We start from the raw sequence: 21,147 nt of genomic DNA, 5'->3' as shown, positions 1-21,147 counted from the left end.
CCAACATCAAGTAGTTTGAGAACTTCAGTTTTCACAACATCTTTCATGTGTGGATTTAATCTCCTTTGTGGTTGTTGAGATGTTTTTGCATTTTCTTCTAAGTGAATTTTGTGAGTGCAAATTAGTGGATTAATGCCCTTGAGATCTTTTAGTGTCCAACCAATTGCATTTTTATGTCTTTTAAGCATATCAACTAATTTACCTTCTTCATCACTTGCTAGTTTGAAAGAAATTATCACCAGATATGTTTCATCTTCTCAAAGAAATGAATACTTCAATTATTCTGGCAAGGGTTTTAACTCCAATATGGGTGGTTCGTCTTTGTTCTCATATTTTGCATCAAATTCTTTCTCTGATCCTGGTAACGAGTGATACCTGACAAAATCATCAAGAACAATTTCAATATTTTCTTTAACAGTTTCGATTGAACAAATATCTAATTGATCACGAGTACTCCCTTCTTGAATGTTTTCTTCCACAAGAGTTTCAATAAGATTTTCATCTTCATTTTCATCTCCTTTGTCATGTGGTTGCTTACAAAGATTAAACACATTAAGCTCCAAGGTCATTTTACCAAATGACAACTTCATTATTCCATTCCTGCAATTTATAAGAGCATCAGAAGTTGCTAAAAATGGACGACCTAAAATTACAGGAATTGCATTACAAGCTTCGATAGGTTGTGTATCTAAAACAAAGAAATCGACAGGATCTACAAAGTTATCAACTTGGACCAACACGTCTTCTACCATACCTCTTGGCACTTTAACAGATCTATCAGCAAGTAAAAGTGTTACCGAAGTAGGTTTTAACTCGCCTAGATTGAGTTCTTGATAAACTGAATATGGAAGTAAATTCACACTAGCTCCAAGGTCAAGCAAGGCTTTTTTAATCTTTCGTTATCCAATAATCCAAGAAATAGTAGGACAACCAGGGTCTTTGTATTTCAAAGCATTATTATTTTGAATGATTGCACTTACTCGTCGGCAAAAAATTATTTCTTTTTCACATTCAATTTTCTTTTCACAGTGCACAAGTCTTTCAAAAATTTGGCATATGATAGTACCTGTTTTATTGCATCTAATAAAGAATATTAACTTTTACTTGTTTAAAAATATCATATATATCAGAATTCAAATTTGATTTTTTTGTATTTTCAATGCATGAGGGAATGGTGGTGACACTGTCTGTTGAACCTCCTCTTCGCAAGTTATGGGTTCCACTTCCTTACCCTTTGGAGTTGATTTATCATCATCTTCACAAGCTTCAAGAATGGATTTTTCCACAACCTTACCACTTCGAAGGGTAATAACAGATTTTACCTGATCCACCGGTTGAGTTCCAGAAGTTCATGTTTGTGAATGATGATCCTTGGGATTAGGCAGAGATTATGAAGGAAATTTACCTTTTTCATGAACATTAAGTGCAGATGCAAATTTAGCAAGAGTATCTGAAACGTCTGCCCTTTTTATCGCTTAAGAGTACTAGAAACTTTTTTTAAAAAAAACCTCACATAGCATTCAGCCGAACCATAAAATTTCATAAAATATTTTTGACATCATTTTAAAATAAACAACCAACTAACATTTTTCTAAATCTAAAAATAACATTTGAAAAGTATAGCCCATACTATAACCTCTCAAAAACCACTCATAATCATGATAAAACTCATAAAATCCTTTAACATAAATCATAACATATATGCGGAAACTAGCGTCGGTCCTCGGTTCATGTGCACCTTCAGTCCAGTCGGATCAACCATCAAGACCTCCATTACCATTATCATGATAACCTGCATCCATCACACCTAATGAGTCTAAAGACTCAACACACCATAATCTTTATAACAAATAATACATATAAAACCACAAACAACAGTGAAAAATAGTTGTACTTAAAATATCATTTTCATGAAGATGCATAAACTTCAAACATGAACATTTTCGTAAACTTTTTTATGATGCATGAACTTTAAATAAAAACATTTTCATGACGTGCAAACATAAACCTTAACTTTTCCCTTTTTCCTCAACATGACATAACATAAAATCTTTTAACTTGATCATAAACATTTTTCCTTTTCCTTTTCCTTTGTTGAATTCAGATCGTTAATTGTGACTTTCCTCACATGACATGACATGATCGATGGATCCATCTACATAAAACCACAGTACTGGGCGGCGGGGACACCAGCGACGCTCTCACCGGTCAACTGAGCCTTGGCCTAACATCATCGAATATAAATACGATCGTCGGGGCTCCTTCTGGGGCCTTCTCCCATAAATGGGCTCCCTCTGGGGCCTTCTCCCCTCACGATATTCTCATTCTTCCTCAAACCTCATAACCTCATATTCGCAATAATGGAAACACGATCGTCGGGCTCCCACTGGGACCATCACCCTCACGACATCGCCATTATTAACGAATTAGTCACAATCACTTCACCTCCTTCAACATTTTTCATTCACATCACTTTATAAAAATCATGAATAATATTTACCTTTTCCATTTTTGAAACCAAGCATGCAACATGTATTTTAAATGTCTTCCTTTAATCATAAAAATCCTTTAGACATTTAAAAATCATAAATTAATCATGAACATTTCATAAACATTTAAAAATAATCATAATATCATAAAAATAGCATTTAGGGCACTGTCATGACGTTTACTAATTTTTAGGTGCAAAAAGACCGTTTTACCCCTGGACTTGACATTTTACGATTTTGAATTTTTTCTTGATTTCATGACTCTAACATGTCCCAAATAATTATTTAAGCTTACATGAATTTTCTCATATTTTTATTTAGCCTAAATCGAGGACTTTTAAATTAATCTTTCAATTAACTCGTTAATTAACGTTCCGTGCGGCTATTAAATCCCGATTAAGTCCAAAACTCGTTATTTTGATCCCAAATTTTAAACATAGCATTTTTATTATTTATTCTACCCTTCCAAGTCATGAGCCACCCCCGTGGACCAATGGATTCAATTTTTGCCTTTAAATTCGAAATATTGACACATTGTCAAACAACCCGAGCCATCTCCCGATTTACTCGAGCCACGCCCAAGCCACCTTGAGCCAAAACCTAGCCAACCCATCTAGGGACCATACTGTGCAAGCCCAGCCCAAAAAACCAGCCCTGGCCCGACCAAAACTTGCTGGAACCCGACCCATGTTTCTGCATGTGTGTGTGAGTGTGCTTCCTTGTATGTCTAGGGCTCCTAGTTGCCTTAGGACACTTCCAGCCATCTAACCACTGACCACCCATGACCTCTACTGACCCTAGACCAGCCCCAGACCCGAGCCCAGACCAACCCAAGCCCTTAACCCATGTAGCGAACCACCTGTAGCAGCAGAAGACAGCAGCGCCCAAGCCTCCTTCACGCCACTGCTGTTATTTCTTTCGTGGAGCTTCTTACCCAGGCCACCACCGAGCCCAGCCCTTCCTAACCTTCCTTGGACCATCCTTGGCCACCGTCCAGGCCACCTAGCCCAGACCCATAATGAGCCACCCTCTGAAATCTCTCGGCCAGCACCATCTCCCTACGGGAAGAGTCCTAAGCAGCGTGGACTCTTCCCTAGCCTGGTACACGAGTCCTAGCCATGCTAGGACTCTTCCTAGGACCTAGCCACGTCCCAAACTATCCCTCCTCAAGACTGGGTCGAGCCCCTAAGCCCCATGCATCAAAACCGAACCCATGAAGACAACACAAACTCTCGGTTCTTCTTGGTTTTCCTATCCTACGGTTCTAGCTTTGTTTTCTTTATTATTTATCATGTTTTTAGCTATTACCCACTCCATAATAATACCCTATCCATGGCAGCCCCTTAAACAAAATAAAAACATGAATTTGGAACCACAAATCGAGAGTTTAATACACATGTAGGCATAGTTACGAAAATATCAAGTTGTGTGCCTTGTTTTCTATCAAAACATGTTCAAATAAATATTATGGTGTGATAGATGTTTGAAGGAAAGAATATGGCGTGCCTTTGCGTTTTAAACGCACGAAAAACCGTTGACGATTGAAGAACGGCGACGAAGGGACGATGGCTTGATGTTTCCCTTGAAAAATTGATGCTTTTCCCTTCATAAAAATTTGTGTGTGCCGTGACATGGGTTGGGAAGAATTTCAGAATTTGTGAAGTGTGTGGCCGTGTGGTTGGATGCAAGGTGTAGGGTTTAGGTGCTTTAATATATTAAATACACTAATTAAATAGCTAATTAGGCTTTAGGCCTATTAAACCAATCAAATTAAGCCCATTAGTCTCAATTAGGATTTAATAAAATATTAACAAAGTTTTTTGTTTAAATAAATTTATAAATTTATTAGCCGGGTTGCCAAAAAGCTCGCATTTTTTTTTGAAAAACCAACACCGATAAAATTTACGTCCTGGCGTATAAAATCACCTAAAAACCCTTTATTTTCAAAAATACTAAAAAGCATCAACCATATTTTAAATAATTAAAAAAAATTATTTAATAAAAACATTTTACGTTTTTCAGCCTTCGGTCCCCGTTCCTCGATCGTCACTTGAATAATCCTTTAAAAAAACCTTTTAATCCAATCATGTAGAAAAATATATTTTAAACATGCAATTATGCACAACATAATTAATTAATGCAACTAAAACATTTAATCAAAATACAAGAGAATTTAATTATTGCATGCATGTGGTTTGCGTGGACTCTTAAAATTTTCGGGGCATTACAGTATCTTTCAAATCTGTCATGGTTTGAGCAGTTTGAGTATTGATAGACTCTTGCTTTGCAATGAACGAATTCAATATATCTTCCAAATTCCTTTTAGGTGGAGGAACATAAGGTGCATAATTTTGAAAATTTTGTTGATTTTGGAAATGTGGTTGTGAAAATTGTGCATCATTATCATTCCTCCAACTAAAATTTGGATGATTTCGCCAACCTGGATTGTAACTTTGAGAAAATGGTTCAAAATTTGGCCTTTTGAGATTGTTTAAAAAATTGGCTTGTTCATGGAGAAATTCTTTAAAAGAAGGCAAAATTGGACAATCTTTTGTAGAATGATCACTTGTATTACAGATGTGACATGCAATTTCTTGAACAGATTTTAATTGACCATTCTTTTTCAATTCAAGTGCCTCAACTTTTCTTGCCAAAGAGGTAAATCTAGCTTGAAGATCATGTTCATCTTTGAGAGTGTACATACCTCCACCAGATGTAGGAGATTGAATCTTGTTTGATGGTTCGATTGTACCTATAGTGTCCCAATTTTGAGCATTTTCAGCTAATGAATCGAGATACTCAATTGCCTCATTTGGATCTTTATCTTCAAATGTTCCATTACACATAAATTCAATCATTTGCCTATCTTTAGGTGTTAAGCCTTTATAAAATTGAGAAACAACTCTCCAAATTTCAAAATCATGATGTGGACAAAGATTAAGCAATTCTTTATATCTATCCCAACACTGATAAAAAGTTTCTCCTTGTTTTTGAGTGAAAGTGGTGATTTGACTTTTGAAAGAATTTGTTCTATGAGATGGAAAAAACTTTTTCAAAAATTGTTGTTGCAATTCATCCCATGTTCGAATGGATCCCGATCTAAGATTTTGTAGCTAAGTTTTAGCTTTATCTTTTAAAGAAAAAGGAAAAAGCTTAAGTCGAATGGTGTTCATGCTACAATTTAGATCATCATATGTATTGCACACTTCTTCAAACTCTCGTAAATGCATGTATGGATTTTCAGAATCTAAACCATGAAAGTTGGGTGAAAGTTGGGTGAAAGTTGGATAATATCAGGCTTAAAATTGAAACGAGATGCATCAGGGGGAAAAACTAGACATGAAGGTGCACTAGTTCGTGTAGGATTCATGTGATCTCTAAGTGTTCTTCGTCTATCATGATCATGTTGAGATTGGATTTCATCTTCATTTTCTTGGATGAGTTCTTCCTCCATGTTTTGTGAAAATAAAGGGTTATTTCGAATGAGACGACCACTAAGTGTACGTGACCAAATAATGCTTATTCAAATGCAAATGCAAAAGAATAAAAACACACAAAAGCAATAAAAATTCAAATAAAGAAAAATAAACTATAAACAAAATTAAATAGACTTGAAAGTAAATTATACTTCTCCGGCAACGGCGCCAAAAACTTGTTGTCACTTTGATTGTTGCACTCCCAAGAGGAGGTTGTCCACAAGTAGTATAATTCGGTGAGTCCGATATCGTATCCACATGGAATCTAAGGTAATTACAAGTCCACTACAATGTCTTTTTGTTTTTTTTTGTTCCTTTTTAATTTTAATTGATTGAATCTTTAATGGGTAAATTTTAATTGTTCAAATTTTAATTTAAGTAGTTGAGATTAAAGGATCCACTCTTGGTATTTTAATAAAGTTAACATTAACGAACAATATTTAAATCCACTTAATAAAATGGTTCCAATATATTAAATAATCATGTTTATATTATTTTATAAATTATTATCTTATAAGTATATAATATATACCAAAATTTATAAATGTGGTCAAGTATTTATTGTGCTATATATATTTGTAAACACTAAATTAAGGTTCACAATTTAAATGGTTGGTAAAACCAAACAAACATTTAAATGGTACCAATAAATTAATACTATGATATATTCATATATAATAAATCAAGACATCCACTTTAAATGGTTGGTAATACAAAACTAACATTAAAATGGTTCCAAAAATTTAGTGTAACATATAGCAACAATAAATCAAAACTCCCACTTATAAGTAGGGTATAAAAATGCTTAAAGAAATAAATATAACATAAACAATACATAATGATTAAATAATATAAAACATAGATTCTTACCTTTTAATAACCTTATTATCATGCCAAGAGTTTTACACTTTGAATATGAAATTAACATGCTAATTGTATTGAAATGAAGAAATAAAGGAAAAATATAGAGAGAAATATTATGAACTCAAAGGTTTGTTCATAGAATGAGGGATATCTCAATACATTACAATGCACCCCTATTTATAGCCAAATTTGGGGAGACAACCACAAATAAAATATTATTTTTTTACACATAAGTCTTCATTGGTGTTCCAAGATATTATATTATATTACACATCACTTTTGAAAATCTTCTTCTCCGAATTTGCTTCTTCACATAAAAAGAAACATGTGGATAATTGAGTTGTCTAGTTGTGGTATTTTTTTCAAACCATTTGACCAAGTAATTTGAGAGATATGGTCAAAATACTAGAGCATGGTAAAACTGCCCCTCCTTTGGTAACTTTATTTGTTGCTTAATTTGATCCCAATTGTGGGAGGATTTTTATCTCATGCTTGTCAACAATATTGTAGATATTATAATCAACTTTCTACAGGTCTAAGAATCATCTTAATCCCATTTGCAACGTCAAGTTTATTCTTGTTTTATCGAACCTGTAAAAAATAGTAAAAACTTGTAATTACACAACAACTTATATTTTATACAATTTATTATAAAACATATAATATTTAAACATTTAATAAAACAAAAACTATATAATTATATTATAAAACATTTAATTAATGTACAATTTTTATGTTTATCACACATAACCCGAGGACCGGCGCTAGTTTTTCCGCACTAGTTATGATTTATGATTTCAAGTTATGTTTAAAATATTTTACGACATTTTATTTATGGTTTGAGTGATTTTCGAGAGAATATAGTATGGGCTGTATTTCTCAAATATATAGTTGGTCGTTTTATTTTAGAATGGTTCCAAAATGTTTTATGCATGTAATTTTTGTGGTTCGGCCGGCGATAGAGAGGTTTAAAAAAAAAATCTAGCACGTTTTAAGAAAACGATTAAGCAGACGTTTCATAAGATATTTATGCACTTCGGTGGTAAGCTCGAGTACCTACGTCTAAGTTATGCAAGTTAAGTGTTGAAATTCACGTTAGTATGTTGCATCAGTGGCCTCAAGCGAGACCCAACGAATCCCTCAACGCCAAGTAAGTATGTTCGACGTGCAAAGAAAATATTTTTCAAGTTTTTGAGATATGCTAAATGTCTTGTGACCAAATTATGTATGGGGTTGGAAAGCGGTAAAGTATGACCAGGGACCAACCCACCCCGTTAAAGCATGAACGGGTTTAGATCAGGAGTGGAAAGCGTTAAAGAATGAACGGGGACCAATCCACCCGTTAAAGCATGAATGGGGATCTCATGTAAGTGGCAGTGGATTCGTCCCTGTCAGCCCAGTACTGTGGTTTAGTCTGATCAGGCGATTATGTTATGGGTCACTTGATTTGAAACATGCCTCTACGAAAAATTATGTTATGTATGCCCATGTATGTACGAAGCAATCATGTTTATGAAAGGTTCTACGTTGATGGCACGTCTATGTATGTACGTACGTTCAAGTTTTGATGTATGTTCAGTTTCAGTATGTACGCTCTATTTTAAAGTTGCATGTGGTTTTATTATGTATTACTCGTTACTTCTAGTTTATACGTGTTGAGCCTTTAGACTTACTAGACTTGATCGAAGAAGGTGAGGATGATTTCGAAGAGACTAGGGGTGGTGACCAAGGAGCAGGCTTGGACTGAGCGAGAGGCTAAACCCGATGACCGCCATGTTTTGAAGTTTTCATGCAATGCTTAATATAATTTTATTTGATGTTTTGGTTATGATGTTTTAAACAAGCGTTTATCTTAACAAAATTTTTATTGGTGATCTTTTATCTCAAATAGTTTGGTTGAACAACGAGTGGTTAACCAAATTGATGGTTCACCTTCGTATTTAAGAAAATTTTTAATTCTTCCGCAAATTTTAAATAGTAAAAAGTACGGTATGTTATATGAATAGCTTGGAGAGTGTGAGAAACAGCAGCACAAGATGATCTCAACAGATCAGATATATGCTATGAAGCGTGTGCTACTTTTCTGTATATTGAGCTTGAATAAGATAAGTAGTTGTGAGTGCTCAAATCGACATTTGTATACAATGTGTTCGTTGTTGAGTTCAGGTGGGGTAACGTATAAACGTCGTTGATCTTGTGTATTTATAGAAGTATTGATTCCAACGTCTATAAACAAAATTGCTTCTTAGACTTCTGATAAAATCAGCTTTAATACCTGAAAAGGGTCCTGTAGAAAGCTTTGACACAGTCAGTCTTGTTTTCATACTAAAACTGGTAAGACGTAATAAATAACTTCGTACAGCATTAATGGTGCAATTAATGCTAGTGCTCGGTAAAGTAATGGTAACATTTAAGACTAGTCTGTTTGCACAAAAAAGTTAAGATACTCTAGTTCAGACTAAGTTCTGCTTCTGGTTTTCTAACCCGTTGAAGCTTAGCTCTGCTTCTGGTTTAGTGAGATGAAGACTTCTGCTTTTATATTGCCTACTGATTTTAATTAATGACCTGCTGGTTTTGATTCTCATCGCCACAATTTAAGTCTAACAAAGACATTTAAAAGACATGTTGCATGCTTGGTTTCAAAAAGGAAAAGGTTATGTTATGCATAATTTTATGAAGTCATGAAAATGTAAAACGTTGAAGGAAGTGAAGTGTAAGGTCCAAAATTAAGACGACGTAAACCAACTACATGCGAATCTAGGAAATAATGGAAAACGAGTGACTAACTGATTTAATTGCTAATTAATTATGTGACATACTTGTTTATATGCTAAATGAGATTTTTATTGTCATCATGCATAAAATTGTATTTTTAAGGAATTATTCAAGGGACGATCGAGGAACGGGGACCGAAGGCTGAAAAACGTAAAATGTTTTTATTAAATAATTATTTTAAATTATTTAAAATATGAGTGTTGCTTTTTAGTATTTTTGAAAATATGGGGGTTTTGAGGTGATTTTGTACGCTGTGACGTAAATTTTATCGGTGTTGGTTTTTCAACTAAAATGCTAAGTTTTAAGTAACCCGGCTATTAAATTCACCAACCTTTTTTTATCAAACCACTTTTATGATTTAAATAAATCCTATTTGAGACTAATGGGCCTAATTTAAGTGGCTTAATAGGCCTAGCTTTATTAGCAATTAAATTAGCTATTTAAAAGTTTTTAATCCCCACCAAAACCCTACACAAGTCACGGCCACACACCCCACATATTCTGAAAAGAAAAAACTCTCCCCACCCAATTCAGACCACACGGCACACACACCACACGAAGGAAGCAAAGAAAAATTGAGAGAAACTTCTTAGTCTTCGTCTCCTCGTCCCGTTCTTCGTCGTCAACGGTTTTTCGAGCGTAAATAACGTAAAGACAAGCCATACATCTCATTTTCTCATCCATCATATCATATTATGGTTTGAATTATTGGATGCATGAAGAACATGATTTATTTTTCAGAATTTTCGTAATATTGCATGTATGCATGAAGAAACATGGTTTTTTATTCAAATAAATTGAATATTGTTTGATTAAGGGGCTGCCATGACCTAAGGTAAGATCATGAGAGGTTTTTCAATGCATTAGAGTCACACACACATGCCTAAATCACCACAAAAGTCGAAGGAGTGAAGCCATGCATGAATCGTTTCTTACCTTGCTGTCAGGGGCTTGGGGCGATCGGGTTCATGGGATAAGGGGTTGGCTAGGCCTGGGCTTGGGTTCAGGGCTGGCCTAGGGTCTGGTTGGGTCTAGGGGAGAGTCCTAGCCAAGCTAGGACTCGGATTAAGAGGGCTGGGAGGAGTCCTTGCAAGCAAGGTCTCCTCCCCGAGAAAGGGCACATGCATGCGCAGACTTGCGCAGCGTGTGCAGGGGTGAGGGTTCGGTCCAGGGCTCAGGGACTAGGCTAGGGAGACTCATTAGGGTCCTAAGAAGGTGCACTGGGGGTTGGTTTGGGTATTGGGTGGACGGCTAGGTTCATAAGTGCACAAAGCTAGAGTCGACAGAAAGTGAAACTCTCGGCCAGCTTATAGGTTAGGGGAAGGGGGCTCGTTTTGGTTGTTTGGGTTGGCTCCTTAGTGGTTTAAGGGTCCAGTAGGTTAATTTAGGATGTTGGTCAAGTTTTGGTTCAACATGGTTTGGGGGTATCTCGTGAAAATCGGAAGTTGGCTCGGGGTTGAAGTTTAGGTGTCAAACTAGGGTTTTTAACTAGGAAAAATTGGAAAACGGCTCACGGGGGTCGAGTCCTAGTTCATAAGGGCTAAAATAATATAAAAAGACTAAATTTAGAATTTAGGAATTTTATATTAAAGTTTAGGATTTTTCGTGATTAAAACACCGTCAAAACAATTAATTAATGATAAATGAAAAAGTCTAATATTTAAGCTAAATTAAATTATGGGAAAATTAATTTAGGCTTAAATAATTATTTGGGACATGTTAGAGTCAATGAATTGAAGAAAAAGTCAAATTAGAGGAATTTTACGTCTAGGGGTAAAACAGTCTTTTTACACCTAGATATTAGTAAACGTCATGGCAGTGCCCTAAATGCTATTTTTATGGTATTATGACTATTTTTAATTGTTTATGAAATGTTCAGGATTAAGTTATGATTTTTTTTAAGTGTCCAATGGATTTTATGATTTATAGAAGACTTTTAAAAGACATGTTGCATACTTGGTTTCGAAAACAAAATGTTATGTTATGCATGATTTTTTTTATAAAGTGATGAGAATATAAATGTTGAAAGAAGTGAAGTAATTGTCACTAATTCGATAATGTTAGAGATGTCGTGAGAGTTATGGTCCCAGTGGGAGCCCAACGATCGTAATTTCATCATTTCGAATATGTGGTAACGGTTATGTGGTAACAGATTTGTGGTAACGGTAAGAATGGGAATATCGTGAGGGGAAAAGGCCCCAGAGAGAGCCCATTTATGGGAAGAGGTCCTAGAGGGAACCCCGACGATCGTATTTCTATTCGAATAATGATAGGCCACGGCCCAGTTGACCGGTGAGAGTGTTGCTGGTGTCCCCCGCCGCCCAGTACTGTGGTTACATGTAGATGGATCCATCGACTCTTATGATCATGATCAGGAAAGTCACAATTAACGATTTGAATTCAACACAAGAAAAGGAAAAGGAAAAGGAAAAGGGAAAAGGAAAATGTTTATGATTATGTTAAATGTTTTATGTCATGATAATGAAAAAGTGAAAAGATTAAGATTTATTTATGCATGTCATGAAATGTTATTTTACCTAAAAGTATTTTCACTGTTGCATGTGATTTTATACGTATTATTTGTTATAAAGATTATGGTGTGTTGAGTCTTTAGACTCACTAGGTGTGATGGATGTAGGTGAGTTTGAGGGAGGTCTTGACGGATGATCTGACTGGACTGAAGGAGCACAGAACCCGAGGACCAGCGCTTCTATTGTTCTGAACTATTGTTTTTGACTCATGTTTTACGTTAAAGATTTTAAGATTATTTAATTATGTTCTGAGATATTTTTGAGAAGTTTAGTAGGGGCTACACTTTTCAAACTTATTGCTTTAGGGTTTGATAAACATGGGACGATTTTATGTTATGACTATTTCATTGATTTCTAAAAATGCTATATGGTTGGTATTTTATTTTAAAAGGGTAAAATATTTTATTAAAATATTTTCATGGAGTTTAAGTGAGTGGTCGAAAAGAAAAGAAAAGAAAAAAAAATTTTCCTGGTAATTTTAAAGCAATAAAAAGGACAGGACGTTTCATGAAGTAATTGTGACTATTATGATGTTTTGTTGGAGATATCGTGAGGGTTATGGTCCCAGTGGGAGCCCGACGATCGTATTTCCAATGACACCATTGAGGATATGAGGATAAGAATGGGGATATCGTGAGGGAAAAGGCCCCAGAGGGAGCCCATGTAAGGGAGAAGGCCTCAGAGGGAGCCCGACGATCGTATTTCCATTCGATGAGGATAGGCCAGGGCTTAGTTGACCGGTGAGAGTGTCGCTGATGTCCCCCGCCGCCCAGTACTGTGGTTACATGTAGAAGGATCCATCGACTTTTTGAGGATTGAGGAAAGTCACAATTAACGATCTGAATTCAACAAAAGAAAAGAAAAATGTTATGATCATGATAAAATATTTTATGTTATGTTATGTTGAGGAAAAAAGAAAAAGATTAAGGTTTATGTTTGCATGTCATTAAAATGTTATCTTTACGTAAAAGTATTTTGACTATTGCATGTGGTTTTATACGTATTATTTGTTACAAAGATTATGATGTGTTGAGTCTTTAAACTCACTAGGTGTGATGGATGCAGGTAATGATGATGGTAATATTACTGGAGGTCTTGATGGTTTATTCTGCTGGACTGTCGGTGCACACAACCCGAGGACCAGCGCTTCTACATTTTTCCGCATTTATGATTTATGTTTCATGATTCACGTTAAAGATTTTGAGACTATTTATTTATGTTTTTGAGAGATTTTGAGATGTTTAGTATGACTATACTTTTTAAATTTATTGCTTTTTAGGTTTGGTAAAACATTTGACGATATCATTTTATGACCATTTCACTTGATTTTTAAAATACTAGTTGGTTGATGTTTTATTTTGAGGGGTAAAATATTTTTTAAAAATATTTTTATGTAATATATGTATATGGCCGAAATAGTGAGTGGAAAAAAAATTTTCTAGTACTTTTTAAGCAATAAAAAGGGCACACGGTTCAACAGGTTTATTCTATGGCTATTTGCACACACCAAGCTACTCACTCGGGATAGACTTGGTCCTCTTCAAGATGAATCTTGTGCGTTTTGTAAAGCGGTTCTAGAATCCAGTGCACATCTATTTTTCTCTTGCTGCATTTTGAAGAACATATGGGATGAAGTCCGCAACTGGTTGGATATGAAGAAACAAATGGGATCAGCAGCTGCTGTTCTTAGAGCTTTTCGAGGGGCATACCGTGGGAATTATGTCCTTAACATAATGAGATGTATGGCTCTCGCAGGTACGGTTTATCATGTTTGGAATGCTAGGAACAGAGCAATCTTCGAAAGTGAAAAGCCGGATGTTGCGGCTACAATAAAGAAAATCAAGATACTCATATTTCGGTGCATCCCAAATGCGGTTACTGTAATAGATTTGTAGTTATTAGTCAAGTTAGACTATGACTTTGTGGTTAATGTATTAGTTGTGTTGCATTAGGTTAGTTTAGATTTGATGTTGTTTGTTGGATTTTACCTGGGAATGCTCAGTGTATTTGTACCTGTACTCTATTTTTACCTTATTTAATGGAAGCAATTTCATTAAAAAAAAAAACATAACCCAGACCATAATGCTTCCTTCTGTTCGTCTAATTTACAATCATTTCAACTCGAACAGTTGGCACTACTGGTTCATATACCACACTGGATTTAACAAAACGAATGTATTTCCACTTGCTTGTATCAATTTCTGGCTTAGTACTAGTTTCAGAGGTGCTTTCACTATTGTTGAATCCTCAACCACTGCTGTCTCCAGATTGCTTCTACAATTCTTGCATCTTCTCTAATGAAACAGAAGACTTGTTCCATGCATTTACCAGAACCGATAGCTTCTGATTTTCAGACTTCATCATCTAGTAATCTGCATTCACTCTGTGTGAGAACCCGGAAATTTCGATCCGAAGCGAATAATGTAAGAAATACAAACTTAAAATTTAGCTTAATCTAAGCTCAAAAACATTCATTACAACTATAAACTTAAATATGAACTTAGATTTTCAGCTAACATAACTCGAGGAAGTAGCTTCAAACCTCGGAGATTAACTCAACATGAAGCCGATTTGCAAATAACCGCATCCATTGAAGTATTGTCACTGAAATGTAAAACCCTAGCTCAAGAACTCGATCTTTCAACTCAACCAAGCTTGTCCTAACAAGACCAAAAAGGAAGCTAAAAGGTGAGCCAAGGAATTGGACAAACTTATTATGCAAGAAACAACCTTTGAGATAACCAAAGAAGAAGCTAAGGGATGAGCTAAAGGTTAGGACAAATTAAGTATGCAAGAAATGACCGTTGAGATAATCCATGAAGGAGCTACGGGAGAAGCTGAGAGACCAGGACACATTAATGATGCAGGAAAAGACCTTTTGTGCTTGGATTTCCTTTGACCACCATTATGAGCACATTCAAGACCATTATTGGAGCTCAAGATTTCGGCCATGGGAGCTCAAAAGACTAAAAATTGCTCTATAAATAACACTCAAGGGCTGATGGAAAAGCACACCTAAAAGCCTCTAAAATTTCGGCTACTCCTCTCCACAAAACTTCTCAAAATTTCGGTCAAGGCAAGGAGAAGCTTCGTGCAGTCCTAGTGCTTAGAAGATACGTCAAAGTGCTGCTGGATTGACGTCATAAATGTAGGTAAAGTGCTGCCAAAATTCGGTCATCATCTGATCAAGTTTCATACGTCCAAGCTCGGCTACTTTCGAACTACACATTGAATTTTGGTAAGTGGGTTTTTGCTATGTATATTCGTTTGTACTTTAAAACTTGAATATATAAGTTATGACATGCATGTATGTGTATCTTCATTTTCGAAAAAGCATGACGTCCGTCTTTTAAAATTTCGATCGATTATGTGTTTTCTTCTATGTTTCGAAATTCTTTGATTCCGCTGAATCCGTTTGAAACTCTGATATCTGAAAATTCTGATACGTTCTGTCTGATAAGTCTGAATTCTTAGTTACACTGTTACGATTCAAATTGAAATGGGACGAGAATTGTGATTCTGTCTAGTTCCCAATGGTGGGTATAAAACCATTTCTGTCTGGCCCCCATCGGTGGGTATAAAACCGAGTTCTGGCCTCACCCCTTAGAGGACTAACATTTTGGGGACAATTTGACCATGGAAATGAGATGAGTAACAGTGTTGTGTCTGTCTGTGAATTGTTCCAAAATGATCTGGTTTCCTCCTAAATGATTCTGAACCATCTGTTTACTTCTGTTTTACGTTCGCTTCTTTTATGTTATAATAAGAGTAAAGGTTTTGAAAGTTTGTTAAAGAAAAGTTTTAAGAAAACTAAGTTCTCTATATGTATCATTGGAAATCGATCGACTCCCACTTGCTGAGTGTTTCCCAAAACACTCACCCCTTACAAATTTCAGATAAAAATGAAGAGCAAATAAATGAAGAGTAGCAGGAAGCTTTCTGGGGTTGGTGAATCGATGATCAAGATCAAGACACAAGGGTTTCTGTTTATCTTTTGTTTCCGCTTCAAAATACTTTGATGTAATTTCCAATTCAGTGTCATTGTAAAGACATTCTTGATTTTATGAAAAAGACTGGTTTAATTTGATACGAGGCTTAATTGTTTGCAAATAATTGTTAAACAATGCCGGATGTCTTCCGCAACATTGTCAAGATTAGATTTCTTTATGTCTTCACTTGTCCATTCTCCTCTTTGCTTCTCAACCATCTGAGGTGCCCCCTCAGTAACAGCAATAGCAGTGTTAGGCTTTAAGATCTTCAATGGACCATCTGTGATGACAAACCACATGTCATCGTCTTGAGCTGCAAGATGAGCTTGCATCCGGATCTTCCAGTCATCGAAATCTTCATTTGAGAACATGGAAACTATGCTGAAGTGTGCCATATCTGTTGTAAATATTTAGAACAAGAAAAATATGCTCTGATACCACTTGTTTGGGATCGATATAGATTTTAGAGGGGGGGTTGAATAAACTCTTTCTTTTGTTGGAAGTTTTTGCAAAGGGTGCTTGAATCATGTTAGATATTATATATTATCTTGTTAGAATGTAAATCCAGCAGATCACAATAATAAGTGCGGAAACGATCTGATGGAGTATAGTGAAATACAATAAAATAGTAGGCAGTAGAACGGTAGTTGTTCTGGAAGTTCGAAGATAAAATCTTCTACGTCTCCCCTTCTTCTGTTTCCAGAAGGTATCACTAAAAGACTTTGATTATTACAGTACAACACTTGTACACACCCACTTCAGTAGGGCTTCTCCTTTGCCTATTGAAACTCTTAGTATCTCAACACAATGTAAATGAATACAACAAAGTTCTGGAAAAGACTCTTTTTCAGTTTACAAACTCTTCTCAATAAGATACAATAAAGTGTTTAGCTTGAAGAGATTACGAAACAGTCAGCACAATATGATCTCAGAAGATTGGATACTGATAATAAGGCGTGTGCGCTTTTCTGTATGTTGAGCTAGAAGATAAGTAGTAGTTGATGATAGCTCAAACTCACGTTGGAATAATCATTGTGTAGATAAAGATGATAGCATTTTTCTATATAGGGTTGAACTTCATATATATATAGAAAACTTGAGTCCAACGTCTATAATAAATAACGGCTTCTGCGACTCCTGAGTAAGATCAGCTTTAATACCTAAAACGGGTCCTGCAGAAAGCTTCAAAACAATCAATATTGTTTCGTACTAAAATGAGTAAGGAGAATTAAATGTCTTTGTACAGCATTAATGGTGCAATTAATACTAGTACTAAGTAAAGTAACAGTAACATTTATGACTGTAAAAATTCAAACAAAAGACATTAAGTTACTTCTGTTTAAGCTAAGTTCTACTTTTAAAAGCTGTGTTCTGCTTCTGGTTTTCTAAGCTGATAAGTACTCGAATAGTGCTGCTTCGTTAACGCTATACGAGGGCTTCTGCTTTTATGTTGTCTTCTGATTAAAGTTATCACGACCTACTGGTTTTAAGTCTCATCACCACAACTAAATTAAGTCTAACAACATTATTAAAATAATAATAATAATTTAAAAAAAACTATAAAAAGGAAAACTTTCTTCATATCATATTGCAAGAGAAAAGAGACACTGTTAGAACAAGAACACAGCTCGAAGCGAAGCTATCTTTGGGGTTCATTTTTCTCTTTATCTTCCCTTTATCCCTTATTGGGGTGTTGCATTCATTTTTCCATTTTGAGGAATCTGCATTAAAAAATGGTGCTGTAAACTGGTTACCCATGCCATTTTCAAACGCCTGGTTTAAAAATCCAAGCAGCCACGCGGCGGCGAATCAAGAAGACCAGTATCAATGTACAAATCCTCCAAGTACGTTTCCTCGTTATCTCCGAGCAGTGTTCCAGGTGGCAGCAATGTTTTCAGGTTTTCTGATTCGAATCCGAGGAGTTAGGTGCATTACACGAGCACCCGATCCATTTCTGTTGAGTCCCTGAAGCCGAGCGCCACCTTACCCCACCGCCATAGCTACGCCACGCCGGAGAAACAACCAAAAATGGCTGAATATGTGGGGTTCAATAGTCTTGATTCACTAATTGATGCAACTGTGCCTAAATCTATTCGAGTTGATAAGATAGTGTTTCCTATTTTTGATATAGTCTTGACAGAGGCACATATGCTTGAACACATGACAAATTTGGCATCTAAAAACAATATTTTTAAATCATATATTGTAATGGGATATTATAATACTTATGTTCCCCCGTAATCTTGAGATCAGTGGCGGAGCCAGAAATATGGCTCTGTCCGGGTTATAATTTTAAACTCTAAAATTTTTTAATATTTTAAATTGATCTAACCGGGTTAATATCATATTATTCCCAAATTATACAAAATTTACATTTAAAGTTTTTTTTTAAAAAAATAGATCACCCGAACTAAAGCCTGGATATACATGCATGTGGCTCCGCCATTAAATATAATGGAGAATCCAGGGTGGTACACTCAGTATACACCTTATCAGGCTGAGATTGCACAAGGGAGGCTCGAATCCTTGTTGCTAACCCAGTATAAGCTTTCCAATCCCAAGAAGAGAACACTGCGGGGAAGAAATGAAGCGGAAGAAAACGTGAACAAGTGAAGAGAACGTCAGAAGAAGGAAATGAAAGAATTGGAGTAGATAATGACCTTGGCCTTTTCAACCGGGCCCACAAGTGTTTTTTTGTTGCGGTGGATAGCAAAATGTGGTACAAGTGTTTAGCTATTTAGGAAGTTATGTTACACGTGTCCAGGCGTTCACCTATCACAGGACCTAAACTGACCATTTTACTCAACTTCACGCTTTAATATAAGTAGATATATATATTCTAAAAATTTATAGAATAATATATTTAAATTGACTATCCTCAAAACATGTATAATATCAAGAATATTAAAATAAAAGCCTCAACTCTATATTCTCTCGGGTTAAAATATTTTATAAATGGATGTTTCCACTCATGGAGTTGGATAAAAATTTCACTCTCATTGAAAATAAGATAGGATATTTTACCAAGAATAAACCTTTTTTTTTTAGCTGCAAAGTTTTACATTATTACAAAATTTCTATCAATCATTCTATCAAGGAATCTCATTAATGATAGAAAAAAAAAATTATATTTCTTCGATATGTCCATTTATTTATTTTTAGACAGACATATATTTTTATATACAAATACCTTCAATGATTATTATTTTTTTAGAAGGTATATCTATTTAGAAATTTACTTCGAAAAATAATATATTTATACTCTAATAACATTACAATCGAATTTTCAAACAACTTTGTAGCAATTTTTTTTATTTATTTTAAGAAAGTGTATATTATGGTAATTAACCATTTCTTAATAATCAATAATAGTTTATAAATTGTTTTATCAATGCTCACATCTTACTCTTGAGATTTTGTTTGAAACTTAATTTCGGATGTTTGACAAACCGATTATTTATTGGAACTAACTGATCAAATATTCGATCTATACAGCTTGCCTAACTGAAGAGTATCGCGCATATTATCTAAGGCAACCGAACTCAGCTGAACTGAACTTTCGAAGATAACCAACTGATTAGTTGGAAACTGATCAGTTCTCAAAGACAGCTGACTAATCAGTTGGAAATCGATCAGCTGATATATTCAGCTGTATGCTTTCTTCAACTGAACATGTCTCGGGAAAGAACGATCAAACGACANAAGAGTCATAGCAGATTGCAACTAAATACGAAACGCCGCACTTCAATCAATACAGCTTAGAAAAACGCATTTCGGCTAAAGCAACTAAGACGCCGCATTACAATAAACGAAGCAAACAATGCCCAAGGAATGATGAAGTGGCAATCAACGGATACAAAGATTCAAATATATCTCAAGTTACCGTTGGAAGGGAAGATTATAAATATGAAAGAAGATCAGCTGAAAAAGAGTGCACAAACTCTCTATTCAAAGCTTGCTATTACTCTGTCAAAATTTCAGCTCACACTCACTTGATTTATTCGTAGCAGTCAAGGCTACAATTTGAGCTCACTAGCACTTTGTAATAATCGTTAAATTCGATAGTGCTAAGATCAGTTACGCACAGAGAACATTCTGTAATACTAAGATTTTCAGTTTTTGGCAGTCATAAGTCCAAACTGAAGTGGGTCAGTACAAATCTTGTATTCGATCAAAGTCTTTTAGTGGAAACCCTATCCTTGAGATAGAAGGGGTGACGTAGGAGTAATTGAAATCTCCGAACATCCAGAAACAATCCTTGTGTCTTTTATTTCAGTTTTGTATTCTATCTTTCAGTCAGTTAATTTCCGCAGCTACTTTAGTTTAACTGATTGTCATTAACCAACAAGATTCCAAGAATCAGTTTCTCACCAAACTGAACTCAAAACTCGAAAAGATCAATTTTAATTGTGAGTGTTTATTCAACCCCCCTTCTAAACACTCTTGTTTCGTTAATCGATCCTATCAAGTGACATCAGAGCAGTTGAATCTTGTTCTTGAATACTTTTGATCTATAAACTTGCTAGCATGACTTCATTCAACAAAATTCCTATGTTCTCCAGAGAAAAATTTGATGATTGGAAATCAGAATGCAGGCTCATTTAGCTGCACAAGATGATGACATGTGGTATGTCATAACTGATGGACCCATGAAGATTCTAAAAACAAATACAGCAGTTGCCATAACAGAAGAGGCACCACAAAGATTAGAAAAGCCCAGAGATGAATGGACAACTGAAGATAAAAGAAAAGCAAATCTTGATAATGTGGCTAAAGACATTCTGTACAAAACGCTGGACAAAGTAACCTTCAGCAAAATAAAGATGTGTAAGACAACCAAAGAAATTTGGGAAAAGCTGATCTAGCTGTGTGAAGGAAATGATCAAACCAAAGAAAATAAACTTTCTGTTGATGTTCAAAAGTTTGATAACATCAAAATGAAAGCAGGAGAATCAATGCACGAGTATGATGAAAGAGTAAGCAGTATCATCAATGAGTTAAATGCACTTGGAAAAGTGTATAC

The 21,147-nt window shown here is 35.3% G+C and overlaps 1 long non-coding RNA gene and 1 other non-coding gene across 2 annotated transcripts in view; both read left to right on the top strand.

Annotated features, from left to right (window-relative positions):
• LOC140962558 (uncharacterized) overlaps nucleotides 1-14,206 on the top strand; it is a 59,044-nt gene extending 44,838 nt beyond the window's left edge. Inside the window, exon 2 of the long non-coding RNA XR_012172576.1 lies at nucleotides 13,616-14,206. This is a non-coding gene — a long non-coding RNA (uncharacterized lncRNA). The remainder of the gene's footprint in view (nucleotides 1-13,615) is intronic.
• Nucleotides 5,406-5,512, top strand: LOC140963694 (small nucleolar RNA R71). The gene has a single exon (XR_012172739.1). It is a non-coding gene; the product is annotated as a small nucleolar RNA R71 (small nucleolar RNA).
• Nucleotides 14,207-21,147: the final 6,941 nt, after the last annotated feature.

This window comes from Primulina huaijiensis, chromosome 17 (genome assembly GCF_012295235.1).
Source record: "Primulina huaijiensis isolate GDHJ02 chromosome 17, ASM1229523v2, whole genome shotgun sequence".
In the NCBI taxonomy this organism is placed as follows: domain Eukaryota; kingdom Viridiplantae; phylum Streptophyta; class Magnoliopsida; order Lamiales; family Gesneriaceae; genus Primulina; species Primulina huaijiensis.
This window is presented reverse-complemented; position numbering and strand designations above follow the sequence as displayed.